General features: G+C 50.8%; 1 long non-coding RNA gene across 1 annotated transcript; it reads right to left on the bottom strand.

Moving 5' to 3' along the window:
- Positions 1-13,841: 13,841 nt before the first annotated feature.
- Positions 13,842-16,639, bottom strand: LOC121852582. Its single transcript, XR_006086205.1, has 2 exons — positions 16,595-16,639; positions 13,842-13,876 (listed from the first exon to the last, which is right to left on the bottom strand). It is a non-coding gene; the product is annotated as an uncharacterized LOC121852582 (long non-coding RNA).
- Between the last annotated feature and the right edge of the window lie 587 nt (positions 16,640-17,226).

Here is a 17,226-nt window from a genome sequence, read left to right as displayed (position 1 = left end):
TCTGAGTGTGTGTGTGTGTCTGTGTGTGCCTGCATGTCTGTGTGTGTGTGTATGTCTGTGTCTGTATATGTCTGAGCGTGTCTGTATGTATGTATGTCTGTATGGTGTGTGTGTGTGTGTGTGTGTGTCTATGTGGGTGTGTGTTTGTGTCTCTGTGGGTTCGTGTCTCTGTGCGCGCACGTCTGTGTGTGTGCATCTGTGTCTATGTACGTTTGTGAGTGTGTGTGTTTGTGCAACTGTGTGTTTGCGTGTCTGTGGTTCTGTGTATATGCGACTGTGTGAGTGTGTGTGTGTGCCTGCGTGTGTATGTCTGCGTGTCTGTGTGTGTGTGTGTGCCTGTGTGTGTGTGTCTGCGCGTCTGTGTGTGTGTCACTGTGTTTGTATGTGTGTGCGGTGAAAACATTTCTTCGCTCAGAGGGCAGTGAATTTGTGGAATTCTCTGTCTGTGTGTGTCTGTGTGTGTGTGTGTGTGTGTGTGTCTCTGTGTGTGTGTCTCTGCGTGTGTGTGTCTCTGTGTGTGTGTCTCTCTGTGTGTGTGTCTGTGTGTGTGTCTCTGTGTGTGTGTCTGTGTGTGTGTGTGTGTGTGTCTCTGTGTGTGTGTGTGTCTCTGTGTGTGTGTGTATGTGTGTCTCTGTGTGTGTGTGTCTCTCTGTGTGTGTGACTGTCTGAGTGTGTATGCAGGTCTGTGTGTGCGTGTGTTTGCATCTGTGTGTGTGCGTGTGTCTGTCTGTGTGTGCCTGCATGTCTGTGTTTGTGTATGTCTGTGTCTGTATATGTCTGAGCGTGTCTGTATGTATGTATGTCTGTGTGTGTGTGTGTCTGTGTGTGTGACATTCTCCCGGCGTAAAATTCGCGATATCAATGTAATTTTGTTGTTGTTGTTCTGTGTATGTGTGTGTGTGTCCGTATATTGTGTGTGTGTGTGTGTGTGTGTGTGTGTGTGTCTCTGTGGGAGTGGGTCTGTTTGCACGCGCGTCTCTGTGTGTGCATCTGTGTTTGTGCGTCTGTGTGAGTCTGTATGTGTGCGCCTGCGTGTCGGCGTGTGTCTGTGTGTGTGTATGTCAATGTGTTTCTCTCTGAGTGTGTGTCTGTGTGTGTCTGTATGTGCATCTGTAGGTCTGTGTTTGTATGTCTGTTTGTGTGTCTGTTTGTGTGTGTGTATGTCAATGTGTTTCTCTCTGAGTGTGTGTCTGTATGTGTATGTGTGTGTTTGTACGTCTGTTTGTGTGTGTACATATGTGTGTCTCTCTGTGTGTGTGTGTGTCTCTGCGTGTGTGTCTCTGTGTGTGTGTCTCTCTGTGTGTGTGTCTGTCTGTGTGTTCCTGCATGTCTGTGTGTGTGTATGTCTGTGTCTGTATATGTCTGAGCGTGTCTGTATGTATGTATGTCTGTATGTGGGTGTGTCTGTGTGTGACATTCTCCCAACGTAAAATTCGCGATATCAATGTAATTTTGTTGTTGTTCTGTATATGTGTGTGTGTCTGTCTGGTGTGTGTGTGTGTCTGTCTGGGTGTGTATACGTGTCTGTGTGTGTGAGAGTCTGCGTCTGAGTGTGTCTGTTTCTGTGTGTGTGTCTGTGTGTGTCTGTATGTGTGTGTGCGTGTGTGTGTGCGTCTCTGTTTGTGTGCATCTGTGTCTGTGTGTGACATTCTCCCGACGTGAAATGCGCTATATAAATGTTATTTTGTTGTTGTTGTTGTTGTGTGAGTGTGTCTGTATGGTGTGTGTGTGTCTATGTGGGTGTGTGTGTCTGTGTCTCTGTGGGTTCGTGTCTGTGTGTGCGCACGTCTGTGTGTGCATCTGTGTCTGTGTACGTTTGTGTGTGTGTGTGTGTGTGCAACTGTGTGTTTGTGTGTCTGTGGTTCTGTGTATGTGCGACTGTGTGAGTGTGTGTGTGTGTGTGCGTGTGTGTGTCTGCGCGTCTGTGTGTGTGTTACCTCAGCCCTCACGCGGCTGAAACTCTGGTTCACGCCTTTGTCACCTCAAGGCTGGACTATGGGAACTCTCTCCTCGCCGGCCTTCCCGCCACCTCCCTCCACACTGCAGGTCATTCAGAACTCTGCAGCTCGTGTACTGTCCCGCACCAGACACCGCGACCACATCACTCCCACCCTCGCCCTCACCCTCGCCCTCACCCTCGCCCTCGCTCGCCTCCACTGGCTCCCCATCCCCCAGAGGATTGATTTCAAGATCCTCATCCTCACCTACAAGGCCATTCACGGCCTCGCTCCCTCCTACCTCTCCGACCTACTATCCCCCTCCCTACCTGCCCGTACCCTCCGTTCCTCTGGCTCCGGTCTGCTCCACGTCCCCCGCCCCAACCGCCCGACCATCGGTGGCCTTCAGCCTCTCAGCCCCGAGGCTCTGGAACTCTATCCCCAGTGCCTTCGCCGCCTCCTCCCTTTCCTCCTTCAAGGCCGGTCTCAAAACCTTTCTCTTTGACCTTGCCTTCAGCTCCCCTCTCGACTCTCTTCCCCCTCCTCGCTCCCTCCCTTCCCTCCCCTCACCCTGACCATTTCCCCCCTCCTCGCTCCCTCCCTTCCCTCCCCTCACCCTGACCATTTCCCCCCTCCTCGCTCCCTCCCTCCCCTCCCCTCACCCTGACCATTTCCCCCCTCCTCGCTCCCTCCCTTCCCTCCCCTCACCCTGACCATTTCCCCCCTCCTCGCTCCCTCCCTTCCCTCCCCTCACCCTGACCATTTCCCCCCAATGCTCGGGTCCTGACCCAACTGTGCAGCGCCTTGGGACGTCCTCCTGACGTGAAAGGCGCTTTATAAATGGAATCTTGTTGTTGTTGTTGTTCACTGTGTTTGTATGTGTGTGCGGTGAAAACATTTCTTCGCTCAGAGGGCAGTGAATTTGTGGAATTCTCTGTCTGTGTGTTTCTCTCTGCTTGTGTGTGTGTGTGTGTGTGTGTCTCTCTGTGTGTGTGTCTCTGCGTGTGGGTCTCTGTGTGTGTGTGTGTGTGTGTCTCTGTGTGTGTGTGTCTCTCTGTGTGTGTGTGTCTGTCTGAGTGTGTATGCAGGTCTGTGTGTGAGTGTGTCTGCATCTGTGTGTGTGCGTGTGTCTGTCTGTGTGCCTGCATGTCTGTGTGTGTCTGTATGTGTCACTCTTTGTATGTGTGTATGTCTGTGTGTGGGTGTCTGTGTGTTTGTCTCTGAGTTTGTGTCTGTGTGTGTGTACGTGTGTGTGTGTGTGTGTCTCTCTCTGTGTGTCTGGTGCTGATCAGTGGCCACGGGCTTCAGCCACTCGAGGAGCCCCTGAAGATGGGGTCGGAGGGGACAAGTGTTGGGGGAGAGAGTTCCAGAGTTTCGGGGCATAATGGCTGAAAGCGCGGCCGGCGCTGGGGGAGCGGAGGGTACGGGGATTTCCCCCCTCACTGTCCCGTTGCAGCTCGTGTTCAAACTGGAGCAGGAGGAGGACATGAAGGAGCAGGAGGAGGAGCGCAGTGATTTCTACCAGAACCACAACATGGACGGAGACGGCATTTGTCTCCGTTTATATCTCTGTGTGTGTGTGTCTCTGTCTGTGTGGTTATGTCTGTGTGTGTGTGTGTGTCTCCGTATACATCGTACTTTGTGTATGTCTCTCTCTCTCTCTGTGTGTATGTCTCTCTGTGTATGTCTCTCTCTACATGTGTGTCTGTCAGTGCCACTCTCTCTCTCTGTGTGTCTCTCTGTGTGTCTCTGTGTGTCTCTGTGTCTGTGTGTCTGTGTGTCTCTCTGTGTCTCTCTGTGTGTGTCTCTCTCTGTGTCTCTCTCTGTATGTCTCTGTGTTTGTCTCTCTCTGTGTCTCTCTGTGTGTGTGTCTCTCTGTGTCTCTCTGTGTCTCTCTGTGTGTGTGTGTCTCTGTGTGTCTGTGTCGTGGTGTCTGTTATCTCACAGATCCGATCGATTTCAAGAACCTCTCACTTGTCTACAAATCGGTGGCCACTCGAGTCGTGACCTGAAGATGGGGAAGGAGGGGGCGAGGGGTTGAGGGGGAGAGTTCCAGAGTTTCGGGTGTAGTGGCTGAAGGCGCGAGGATTCCAGCCGTGTGTGTGTGTGTGTGTCTGTGTGTGTGTCTGTTTCTGCATGTGTGTGTATGTGTGTGTCTGTGTGTCTGTCTGAGGGTATCTGTCTATGTGTGTCTGTGTGTGTGTCTGTCTGGGTGTATATGTGTGTGCCTGTCTCTGTGTGTGCGCATCTGTGTGTGTGTGCGGGCGTCTGTCTGTGTGCGGGTGTCTGTGTGTCTGTAGGTATGTCTGTGTTGGCGCATCTGTCTGTGTGTGTGTCTGTCTGTGCATGTCTGTGTATGTCTGTGTGTACGTGTGTGTATGCGCGTGTTTCTATTTGTGTGTGTACGTCTGTGTTTGTACATCTGTTTGTGTGTGTACATGTGTGTGTATTTGTGTGTGCGTGTGTTTCTATGAGTGTGTCTGATTCCTGTGTCTGTGTCTGTCTGTGTTTGTGTACCTGTGTCTATCTGTGTGTGTTTTTTTTGTGTGTGTTTCTGCATGTGTGTGTGTGTCTGTGTGTGTGTCTGTCTGAGGGTGTCTGTTTATGTGTGTCTGTGTGTGTATCTGTCTGGGTATATATGTGTCTGCCTGTCTCTGTGTGTGCGCATCTGTGTGTGTATGCGCGTCTGTGTGCGTGTGTGTGTGTGTCTGACTGGGTGTGTATGCGTGTCTGCATGTGTGAGCATCTGCGTATGTGTGTCTGCGTGTGTGTGTGTCTGTCGGTGTGTGTATGTCTGTGTCTGTGTGCGTATATGTCGGTGTGTGTCTGTATGTGTATATGTATGTCTGTTTGTGTGTGTGTGTGTGTGTGTGCGTCTCTGGTGTGTGCATCTGTGTCTGTGTCTGTGTGTGTGACATTCTCCCGACGTGAAATGCGCTATAAAAATGTAATTTTGTTGTTGTTCTGTGTATGTGTGTGTGTCTGTATGGTGTGTGTGTGTGTGTGTGTGTCTGTATGGTGTGTGTGTGTGTGTCTGTGTGCGTGTGTGTGTGTGTGCGCGTGTCTTTGTGGATGTGCTTCTGTGTGCGCACGCGTCTGTGTGTGTGCATCTGTGTGTTCGCGCGTCTGTATGGGTCTGTGTGTGAGTGTGGGTGTGCCTGCGTGGGTGTGTATGCGAGTGTCTGTGTGTGTGTGTGTCACTGTGTCTGTAGATATGTCTGTGTGTGCGTATCTGTGTCTGTGTGTTCTGTGTATGTGTGTCTGTGTGTGTGTGTCACTGTGTTTGCATGTGTGTCTGTGTGTGTGAGCACCTGTGTGCGTGTGTCTGCATCTATGTGTGTGTGTCTGTCTGTGTGTGCGTGCATGTCTGTGTGTGTGTGTGTATGTCTGTCTGTATATGTATATGTCTGAGTATGTCTGTATGTATGTCTGTGGCTGTGTCTGTGACATTCTCCCGACGTGAAATGCGCGATATAAATGTAATTTTGTTGTTTATGTGTGTGTGTGTCTGTGTGTGTGTGTGTGTCTGTATGGTGTGTATGTGTGTCTGTGTGCGTGTGTCTCTGTGGGGGTGGGTCTGTTTGCGCGCGTGTCTGTGTGTGTGCATCTGTGTGGGTCTGTATGTGTGCGCCTGCGTGTCTGCGTGTGTCTGTGTGTGTGTTACTGTGTTTGTATGTGTGTATGTCTGTGTGTGTGTGTACGTCTGTGTGTTTGTCTCTGAGTTTGTGTCTGTGTGTGTCTGTATGTATTTGATTTCAAGATCCTCATCCTCACCTACAAGGCCATTCACGGCCTCGCTCCCTCCTACCTCTCCGACCTACTATCCCCTCCCTACCTGCCCGTACCCTCCGTTCCTCTGGCTCCGGTCTGCTCCACGTCCCCCGCCCCAACCGCCCGACCATCGGTGGCCTTCAGCCTCTCAGCCCCGAGGCTCTGGAACTCCATCCCCAGTGCCTTCGCCGCTTCCTCCCTTTCCCCCTTCAAGGCCGGTCTCAAGACCTTTCTCTTTGACCTTCAGCCTTCAGCTCCGCTCTCGACTCTCTTCCCCCTCCTCGCTCCCTCCCTCCCCTCCCCTCACCCTGACCATCTCCCCCCTCCTCGCTCCCTCCCTTCCCTCCCTCACCCTGACCATTTCCCCCCTCCTCGCTCCCTCCCTTCCCTCCCCTCACCCTGACCATTTCCCCCCTCCTCGCTCCCTCCCTCCCCTCCCCTCACCCTGACCATTTCCCCCCTCCTCGCTCCCTCCCTTCCCTCCCCTCACCCTGACCATTTCCCCCCAATGCTCGGGTCCTGACCCAACTGTGCAGCGCCTTGGGACGTCCTCCTGACGTGAAAGGCGCTTTATAAATGGAATCTTGTTGTTGTTTTTGTTGTATGTGCATCTGTAGGTCTGTGTTTGTATGTCTGTTTGTGTGTGTGTGTGTGTGTACATATGTGTGTGTGTGTGTATGTGTGTGTGTCTCTCTCTGTGTGTCTGGTGCTGATCAGTGGCCACGGGCTTCAGCCACTCGAGGAGCCCCTGAAGATGGGGTCGGAGGGGACAAGTGTTGGGGGAGAGAGTTCCAGAGTTTCGGGGCATAATGGCTGAAAGCGCGGCCGGCGCTGGGGGAGCGGAGGGTACGGGGATTTCCCCCCTCACTGTCCCGTTGCAGCTCGTGTTCAAACTGGAGCAGGAGGAGGACATGAAGGAGCAGGAGGAGGAGCGCAGTGATTTCTACCAGAACCACAACATGGACGGATACGGCATTTGGATGAGATATTGAACTGTCTGTTATGGAACATCATAAACGTGGCAATGGTTTCCCTCTCTCTCTCTCTCTCTCTCTCTCTCTCACCCCCTCTCTCTCTCTCACCCTCTCAGTGGAGGGGGATCCACTAAGGTTGAGCCGGGACTCGATCCCCAAACCAGTTGAGATGCTGTGATGGGCTGACGTTGGGGAAGTTTGCAATCAAATGGGCCCAAAGGCCTTTTCCTCCCGAATCTCTCTGGTGATGTCTTGTGTGGTAACTCGGCCTTATCCTCTTTCAGGCGGTGCAGACAAGGATTTCTATTTCCAGATGGAAAAGGTTCCTGTGGAGTCCTGTGGTGTAGTGGTTAGAGCACTCGCCCCGCAAGCCAGAGGACCAGGGTTGGATTCCTGGGCACCGCCAAACCTGAGCCAAGTTTCACTGCAGGTTTGAAACATTTGAGATCAACAGATTTGAAGAGTTTGACATCAACGGCGTTAATGAGAGACTCCAACAGCTGATTAACCCGGTAAGGGAGTGGGAGTCAGTGTGGGAGTGTGTGGGTGTCTGTCTGTGTGTGTGTACTTCTGTGTGTGTGTGTGTCTCTGTTTATATCTCTGTGTGTATGTCTCTGTATGTGTGGTTATGTCTGTGTGTGTGTGTCTCCGTATACATCGTACTTTGTGTGTCTCTCTCTCTCTCTCTGTGTATGTCTGTGTGTATGTCTCTCTCTCTACGTCTGTCTGTCTGTGTATCTCTCTCTGTCTCTGTGTGTCTCTGTCTCGGTGTCTGTTATCTCACAGATCAGATCGAATTCAAGAACCTCTCACTTGTCTACAAATCGGTGGCCACTCGAGTCGTTACCTGAAGATGGGGAAGGAGGGGGCGAGGGGTTGAGGAGAGAGTTCCAGAGTTTCGGGTGTAGTGGCTGAAGGCACGAGGATTCCAGCCGTGTGTGTGTCTGTGTGTGTATGCGTCTGTGTGTGTATGCCTGTGTGTCTGTTTGTGTGAGTGTGTCTATGTGTCTGTGCGACTGTCAGTGTGTGTCAACAACAACAACAAGATTCCATTTATAAAGCGCCTTTCACGTCAGGAGGACGTCCCAAGGCGCTGCACAGTTGGGTCATGACCCGAGCATTGGGGGGGAAATGGTCAGGGTGAGGGGAGGGAAGGGAGGGAGCGAGGAGGGGGGAAATGGTCAGGGTGAGGGGAGGGAAGGGAGGGAGCGAGGAGGGGGGAAATGGTCAGGGTGAGGGGAGGGAAGGGAGGGAGCGAGGAGGGGGGAAATGGTCAGGGTGAGGGGAGGGAAGGGAGGGAGCGAGGAGGGGGGAAATGGTCAGGGTGAGGGGAGGGAAGGGAGGGAGCGAGGAGGGGAAGAGAGTCGAGAGGGGAGCTGAAGGCTCGGTCAAAGAGAAAGGTTTTGAGACCGGCCTTGAAGGAGGAAAGGGAGGAGGCGGCGAAGGCACTGGGGGATGGAGTTCCAGAGCCTTGGGGCTGAGAGGCTGAAGGCCCGACCACCGATGGTAGGGCGGTTGGGGCGGGGGACGTGGAGCAGACCGGAGCCAGAGGAACGGAGGGTACGGGCAGGTAGGTAGGGGGATAGTAGGTTGGAGAGGTAGGAGGGAGCGAGGCCGTGAATGGCCTTGTAGGTGAGGATGAGGATCTTGAAATCAATCCTCTGGGGGATGGGGAGCCAGTGGAGGCGAGCGAGGGTGGGAGTGATGTGGTCGCGAAGCCTGGTGCGGGACAGTACACGAGCTGCAGAGTTCTGAATGACCTGCAGTGTGGAGGGAGGTGGCGGGAAGGCCGGCGAGGAGAGAGTTCCCATAGTCCAGCCTTGAGGTGACAAAGGCGTGAACCAGGGTTTCAGCAGCGTGAGGGGTGAGGTAGTGCCGTAATCTGGCGATGTTCCGGAGGTGATGGAAGGCGGTGCCAGTTGTAGTGCGGATGTGAGGGAGAAAGGACAGCTCAGGGTCGAACAGAACCCCAAGGTTCCTGATGGCTTTGAGAGGTGGAGAGTGCAGCCTTGGATGCTGATGGTGTCAGCGCCTGAGGTGCGGAGGCGCTGACGTGAGCCAATCAGGAGGGCCTCGGTTTTTCGCACGTTGAGCTGAAGAAAGTTGTCTCTCGTCCAGAGTCTCTGTGTGTCTGGGTGTGTGTGGGTTGGGTTTGGGTGTGAAGACCCTCGTGGACAGTGGCTGAAGGTTTGCCCAACAATAGATTGGTTTGGGTTCAGTCGGGTGGAATTTTGATCAAGTTTGTCCTGTGTTTGCAGTCGGTGTTTCTAACATGACATTGAACAGACTGGTGTCTGGGACCAAAAAGGGAGAAAGAGGCAGAGATTTGGGGTTGTGTGTGTCTGTGCGTATATGTGAGTGTATGTGTGTTTGTATGTGTGTCTGTGTGTGTATGTGATTGCATGTGTGTCTGTCAGTGTGTGTGTGTGTGTGTTTGTGTGTGTGTCTGAGTGTGTGTGTGTCTGTGTGTGTCTGTCAGTGAGTGTGTGTGTCTGCGAGTGTATGTGAGTCTGTGAGTGTATTTGTGTCTATGAGTGTGTGTCTGTGTGTTTGTCAGTGTGTGTCTGTGATTGCATGTGTGTCTGTGAGTGTGTGTGTCTGTGAGTGTGTGTGTGTCTGTCAGTGTGTGTGTGTCTCTGTGTGTCTCTGTGTGTGTGTGTCTTTGTGTGTGTGTGTCTCTCTGTGCCTCTGTGTGTGTCTCTGTGTGTGTGTGTCTCTGTGTGTGTGTGTCTCTGTGTGTGTGTGTCTCTCTGTCTCTGTGTGTCTCTCTGTCTCTCTCTCTGTGTGTGTCTCTGTGTCTCTGTGTGTGTCTCTCTGTGTGTCTCTGTGTGTCTCTGTGTGTCTCTGTGTGTCTCTGTCGTGGTGTCTGTTATCTCACAGATCCGATCGAGTTCAAGAACCTCTCACTTGTCTACAAATCGGTGGCCACTCGAGTCGCGACCTGAAGATGGGGAAGGAGGGGGCGAGGGGTTGAGGGAGAGAGTTCCAGAGTTTCGGGTGTAGTGGCTGAAGGCGCGAGGATTCCAGCCGTGTGTGTGTGTGTGTGCGTCTGTGTTTGTATACCTGTGTGTCTGTTTGTGTGAGTGTGTCTATGCTCTGTCAGTGTGTGTGTGTCTGGGTGTCTGTCAGTGTGTGTCTGGGTGTGTGTGGGTTGGGTTTGGGTGTGAAGACCCTCGTGGACAGTGGCTGAAGGTTTGCCCAACAATAGATTGGTTTGGGTTCAGTCGGGTGGAATTTTGATCAAGTTTGTCCTGTGTTTGCAGTCGGTGTTTCTAACATGACATTGAACAGACTGGTGTCTGGGACCAAAAAGGGAGAAAGAGGCAGAGATTTGGGGTTATATCGGAGAAGAGAGAATGGACTCACTCCCCACAGCCAATCTGGAGGGAAGAGGGATATAGTCCAACCAACATGGATCACTGCACGTTAACAAGACAATTCCTACATCAAAGCCCCACATTGATCCCATCAACCCATTGGGTGAACTTTACTAACCTGTCGTCAGCATTCATTTGATTTGATGAAATGTCATTTTTTTACTCATTTGTATGAATAAATATCAATTGATTGAAGAATTTGTGTTGGTCCTGACTTCACCCCCAGGGTCACAAGTTTATTTAGCCCTTACAGTCCCTGGAGACCCCTCGGCAAAGCCATCAATGTGTCACCTTGGGGCCAGATCAGCGACAGGGAGACCCCACTTACCTTCCCCCCAACCCCAAGGAGGACAGTCAAACACAGCGTAATACACAGTCACTTCACTGTAAAAAATCTATCAAGCGCTTTGAGAATTGCTGTATTGAATGAAAGATTGTTATATTTGTTCAAATTCAAACCTTCCTGAAGATGTTTTATGGCCGAGGCCATTTAATCATTGATTGCAGGAACATCACAGGACGAGACAGATTTAAAACTGGGTTAGCGGAGGACTGGGGGTTCCTGAGAGTGGATTTGATGCTCATTCATTAGTGAAGAGCTGTTTGTGTTCAGCCTGGTGTCCGCCACATTCATCACATTGGCCTTGAGAATATCCAACCAGACTGACATCCACATGTTTGTCTGCAAACGCAGTCACTACACTTTACAGTAAAACCCTGTGAAGCACTTTGAGACGGTTTCACAGCATAATGAGTCCCGGCATCAAATGGAAGTTTCCTGTTAATTCCCATCCTTTAGAGTCAGCAAATATCTCTTTCCCTCATTGTCTCTGTCTACATCTCTGTCTGTCTGTATTTCTCTCTCTCGGTATATATAATAATAATAATAATCCTTGCATTTGATATAGCGTTTTTCACGTCGGGAGAACGTCCCAAAGCGTTTCACAGAACACACTGTAAAGGGAATTGACTGTATATTTGTGGGCGAACGCGGCAGCCAATTGCGCACAGCAATGTCCCACAAACAGTCGTAGATTGAAAATGACCAATTTATTATTGTTTTTGGTTTTCGAGGGATTATTATTAGGCTCTGTGTGGAGTAAGGAAACTTGCCCGAGGTTTCGCCCTCTGCCTGGAATTGAACTCAGGTCTCTCGCTTGCAAAGCGAGTGCTCTAACCACTGAGCTACAAGACTCTACGCCTATCTCCACACCTATGTCAATCTCACGCTTTGTGTCCCAATATTTCCCACTGACTCTCGATATCTCTCACTCTCTGTCTTTCAATATCTCTCATTCTCTGAGTCTCTATATCTCTCACTCTCTGCGTCTCTATAATCTGTCACTCTCGGTGTCTCTCACTCTCTGTGTTTCTATATCTCTGACTCTCTGTGTCTCTATGTCTCTCACTCACTCACTGTCCCTCTCTATCTCTATACCTATGTCTGTCTGTCTGTCTGTCTGTCTGTATTTCCCTCTATGTATATATATATATATGCTTATCTATCTCACTCTGTGCCTCTCTATCTGTCACTCTCTGTCTCAGTATTTCTCCCTCTGTGGCTCGAGTGCCCCGACATCCCCTCTATAATGTGGGGCCCAGAGCTGCACACAGTGCAGTAAGTGTGGTCAAACCGCGGTTCTATAGCAGTTCACCATCACTTCCCTGGTTTCCCTTTCTATCTCTGTAGAAATGAACCCCAAACCCTGGTTTGCCTTTTTATGGCCTTATTAACCTGCGTTGCTCCTTTTAGTGAATTGTGGATGTGTAGCCCCCGGTCCCTTTGCTCCTCTCCCCCATTAGGTTTCTATTTTCCAGGATGTACGTGACTTCCTTATTCCTTCTGCCAACATGTACCGCCTCAGACTTTTCTACATGGAAATGCATTTGCCATTTAAATACCCACTCAGTAAGTTTAATAATAATAACAATAATAATAATCCTTGTCTTTGATATAGTGCTTTTCACATCTTCTGGACATCTCAAAGCCCTTCACAGAATAGACGGAAAAGTGAATTGACTGTATATTTGTGGGTGAAATGTGGGAACCAATTGCGCACAACAGTGTCCCACAAACAGCCGTGGGTTGAAATGGCCAATTTATTATTTGTTTGAGGGGTTATTATCAGGTGTGTGGAGTAAGGACTCCCCGTAGCTTAGGCTGGAGGGGCTGAATGGCCTACTCCTGCTCCTACGTCTTATGGTCTGATGGCTTGAGGACCCAACCCCATTGGTTGCCATGGAGATTACCACCGAGGGTTGGTTCCGTGCTGACTTCCTGTTGCCAGGTATGTCACCTTGAAGCCCGTTGGGGTCTAAGGAGACCCCACGTCCCCCTCCCCCCCTCCCCCCCAGCAGGCACATGGTTTCCCAGGTTCTGCCCTTATTTGGTAACCAACCTGGTGGCTAACTTGCTCGGTAATGCTCCCATTGTTTGGTACCCAATACAGCTGCTGGTCACCAGTTTGGGGCTTGTGTTGCTGACACGGCTCGACAACAGGTTTGGTCGCCAGATGTTGTTCATGAGCCACATATAGAGAGAGACCCATCACTGGGCTTGAGATCCATGGATGTCCCTCAACTTGGAGATTGCTGTGTGTGGGATGGGATGTGTGGCCTCTTAACAGAGTCGCTTTCTCACTCCATCTCTCTCTGTCTCTCTGTCTCTCTCTCTCTCTCTCTGTCTCTCTCTCTCTCTGTCTCCCTCTCTCTCACTCTCTCTGGCTCTCTCTCTGGTTCTCTCTCTGGTTCTCTTGCTCGCTCTCTCACTTGAGCTCTCTCTCTGGCTCTCTCTCTGCTTCTCTCTCTCTCGCTCTCTCTGTCTGCCTCTCTCTCTCTCTCTCGTGCTCTCTTGCCCTTTATCACTAACTCTATCCAGAACTCTCGCTCACGTTCTCTGGCTATCTCTCTGGCTCTCTGTCTGGCTCTCTCTCTCTGCCTCTCTCTCTCTCTCTCTCTCTGGCTCTCTCTTTCTCTCTCTCTCTCTCGCACTCTCCGTTGCTCTCTATCGCTAACTCTATCCAGAATTCTGGGTTGTCCTGGAATTGGCCAACTGTTGACCAAAGAAAAATCGCAAAGGCTCATGGACTTGTTCTACATCAACAAGTTTCTGCTTGAAAGCCAAGGCCTCGAGCAGAGAGCCCAGCAGAGCGAGGACGTACCTGAGTGAGGACGGAGCAGAGTGGGAATTCGGTGCAGGAATTTGGTGAGAGTGGGAATTGTTCAGCGAAAGAGATGCCAGAGAGCAAGAGAGAAGTCTTGAGAGACTCCAGGTAATGAGAGTAATGAGAGACTCCAGCAGCAGATTAACCTGGTAAGAGAGAGTGAGTCAGTGTGAGAGGGTATATGTCTCCCTTTATGTGTGTGTCTCTCTGTCTGTGTGTCTCTGTGTGAATGTCTCTCTCTGTGTATATCTCTCTGTGTGTGTGTCCCTGTATGTATATCGCCGTGTGTGTCTCTCTCTGTGTGTCTCTCTGTGTGTATCAGTGTATGAGTGTGTGGATGTCTGTCTGTGTGTGTGTACTTCTGTGTGTGTGTATGTCTCCGTTTATATCTCTGTGTGTGTATGTCTCTGTCTGTGTGGTTACGTCTGTGTGTGTGTGTGTGTCTCCGTATACATCTTACTTTGTGTGTGTCTCTCTCTTTTTCTGTGTATGTCTGTGTCTCTATCTCTCTGTGTATGTCTGTGTGTGTGTCTCTCTGTGTGTTTGTCTCTCTCTGTGTCTCTCTGTGTGTCTCTCTGTGTCTCTCTGTGTGTCTCTCTGTGTGTCTCTGTCGTGGTGTCTGTTATCTCACAGATCAGATCGAGTTCAAGAACCTCTCACGTGTCTACAAATCGGTGGCAATGCTTTCAGCCACTCGAGTCGTGACCTGAAGATGGGGAAGGAGGGGGCGAGGGGTTGAGGGGGAGAGGCGCGAGGATTCCAGCCGTGTGTGCGTCTCTGTCTATCTGTGTCTGTGTGTCTGTGTGTGTGTTTGTGTGTGTTTCTCTGAGTGTGTGTGTGTGTGTATCTGTGTGCGTCTGTTTCTGCGTGTGTGTGTGTGTGTGTGTGTGTGTGTGTTTCTCTGAGTGTGTGTGTGTGTGTATCTGTGTGTGTCTGTTTCTGCGTGTGTGTGTGTGTGTGTGTGTGTGTGTCTGTCTGTCTGAGGGTGTCTGTCTATGTGAGTTTCGGGGAGTAGTGGCTGAAGGCACAAGGATTCCAGCCATGTGTGTGTCTATCTGTATCTGCCTGTGTGTGTGTGTCTGTTTCTCTGTGTGTATGTGTGTGTGTGTGTGGCTGTAGGGTGTGTGTGTCCGTGTGTGTGTGTGTCTGTATGTCTGTGTGTGAATGTCATTCTCCCGACGTGAAATGCGCTATATAAATGTAACTTTGTTGTTGTTGTTGTGTGTGTGTCTGTATGGTGTGTGTGTGTCTGTGTTGTGTGTGTGTGTATGTGTCTATGTGGGTGTGTGTGTCTGTGTCTCTGTGGGTTCGCATCCGTGTGCGCGCACGGCTGTGTCTGTGTACGTTTGTGTGTGTGTGTGTGTGTGCAACTGTGTGTTTGCGCGTCTGTGTGGTTCTGTGTATGTGCGACTTTGTGAGTGTGTGTGTGTGTCGCTGTGTGTGTGTGTCTGTGCGTCTGTGTGTGTGTCACTGTGTTTGTATGTGTGTACGGTGAACACATTTCTCCGCTCGGAGGGCAGTGAATTTATGGAATTCTCTGTCTCTGTGTGTGTGTGTCTGTGTGTGTGTCTGTGTGTGTGTGTGTGTCTCTCTCTGTGTGTGTCTCTCTGTGTGTGTGTGTCTGTCTGGGTGTGTATGCGTGTCTGTGTGTGTGAGCACCTGTGTGCGTGTGTCTGCATCTATGTGTGTGTGTCTGTCTGTGTGTGCGTGCATGTCTGTGTGTGTGTGTATGTCTGTCTGTATATGTATATGTCTGAGTGTGTCTGTATGTATGTCTGTGGCTGTGTCTGTGACATTCTCCCGACGTGAAATGCGCGATATAAATGTAATTTTGTGGTTTATATGTGTGTGTGTGTGTCTGTATGGTCTGTGTGTGTGTGTGTGTGTGTCTGTATGGTGTGTGTGTGTGTCTGTGTGCGTGTGTCTCTGTGGGGGTGGGTCTGTTTGCGCGCGTGTCTGTGTGTGTGCATCTGTGTGGGTCTGTATTTGTGCGCCTGCGTGTCTGCGTGTGTCTGTGTGTGTGTCACTGTGTTTGTATGTGTGTATGTCTGTGTGTGTGTGTACGTCTGTGTGTTTGTCTCTGAGTTTGTGTCTGTGTGTGTCTGTATGTGCATCTGTATGTCTGTGTGTGTGTCTGTGTGTGTGTGTGTGTGTGTCTCTCTCTGTGTGTCTGGTGCTGATCAGTGGCCACGGGCTTCAGCCACTCGAGGAGCCCCTGAAGATGGGGTCGGAGGGGACAAGTGTTGGGGGAGAGAGTTCCAGAGTTTCGGGGCATAATGGCTGAAAGCGCGGCCGGCGCTGGGGGAGCGGAGGGTACGGGGATTTCCCCCCTCACTGTCCCGTTGCAGCTCGTGTTCAAACTGGAGCAGGAGGAGGACATGAAGGAGCAGGAGGAGGAGCGCAGTGATTTCTACCAGAACCACAACATGGACGGAGACGGCATTTGGATGAGGTATTGAACTGTCTGTTATGGAACATCATAAACGTGGCAATGGTTTCCCTCTCTCTCTCTCTCTCTGTCGCTCTCTCTCACCCCCCCTCTCTCTCTCTCTCTCACCCCCTCTCTCTCTCTCTCACCCTCTCAGTGGAGGGGTATCCACTAAGGTTGAGCCGGGACTCGATCCCCAAACCAGTTGAGATGCTGTGATGGGCTGACGTTGGGGAAGTTTGCAATCAAATGGGCCCAAAGGCCTTTTCCTCCCGAATCTCTCTGGTGATGTCTTGTGTGGTAACTCGGCCTTATCCTCTTTCAGGCGGTGCAGACAAGGATTTCTATTTCCAGATGGAAAAGGTTCCTGTGGAGTCCTGTGGTGTAGTGGTTAGAGCACTCGCCCCGCAAGCCAGAGGACCAGGGTTGGATTCCTGGGCACCGCCAAACCTGAGCCAAGTTTCACTGCAGGTTTGAAACATTTGAGATCAACAGATTTGAAGAGTTTGACATCAACGGCGTTAATGAGAGACTCCAACAGCTGATTAACCCGGTAAGGGAGTGGGAGTCAGTGTGGGAGTGTGTGGGTGTCTGTCTGTGTGTGTGTACTTCTGTGTGTGTGTGTGTCTCCGTTTACATCTCTGTGTGTGTATGTCTCTGTCTGTGTGGTTATGTCTGTGTGTGTGTGTGTGTCTCCGTATACATCATACTTTGTGTGTGTCGCTCTCTCTCTCTCTGTGTCTTTCTGTCTCTCTCTATTTCTATCGCTCTCTATTTCTCTCTATGTGTGGCTCTCTCTCTACATGTGTGTCAGTGTGAGAGGGTATATGTCTCCCTTTATGTGTGTGTGTCTCTCTCTGTCTCTGTGTCTCTGTGTGTGTGTCTCTCTCTCTGTAACTGTCTTTATTTCTGTTATCTCACAGATCAGATCGATTTCAAGAACCTCTCACTTGTCTACAAATCGGTGGCCACTCGAGTCGTGACCTGAAGATGGGGAAGGAGGGGGCGAGGGGTTGAGGGAGAGAGTTCCAGAGTTTCGGGTGTAGTGGCTGAAGGCACGAGGATTCCAGCCGTGTGGGTGGTGTGTGTGTCTGTGTGTGTATACCTGTGTGTCTGTGTGTGTGAGTGTGTCTATGCTCTGTCAGTATGTGTCTGGGTGTCTGTCAGTGTGTGTCTGGGTGTGTGTGGGTTGGGTTTGGGTGTGAAGACCCTCGTGGACAGTGGCTGAAGGTTTGCCCAACAATAGATTGGTTTGGGTTCAGTCGGGTGGAATTTTGATCAAGTTTGTCCTGTGTTTGCAGTCGGTGTTTCTAACATGACATTGAACAGACTGGTGTCTGGGACCAAAAAGGGAGAAAGAGGCAGAGATTTGGGGTTATATCGGAGAAGAGAGAATGGACTCACTCCCCACAGCCAATCTGGAGGGAAGAGGGATAGAGTCCAACCAACATGGATCACTGCACGTTAACAAGACAATTCCTACATCAAAGCCCCACATTGATCCCATCAACCCATTGGGTGAACTTTACTAACCTGTCGTCAGCATTCATTTGATTTGATGAAATGTCATTTTTT

Source organism: Callorhinchus milii, unplaced genomic scaffold (assembly GCF_018977255.1).
Source record: "Callorhinchus milii isolate IMCB2004 unplaced genomic scaffold, IMCB_Cmil_1.0 Scaffold992, whole genome shotgun sequence".
Lineage (NCBI taxonomy): Eukaryota > Metazoa > Chordata > Chondrichthyes > Chimaeriformes > Callorhinchidae > Callorhinchus > Callorhinchus milii.
Note: the sequence above shows the minus strand (reverse complement) of the source record. Positions and strands in the feature narration are given on the sequence as shown.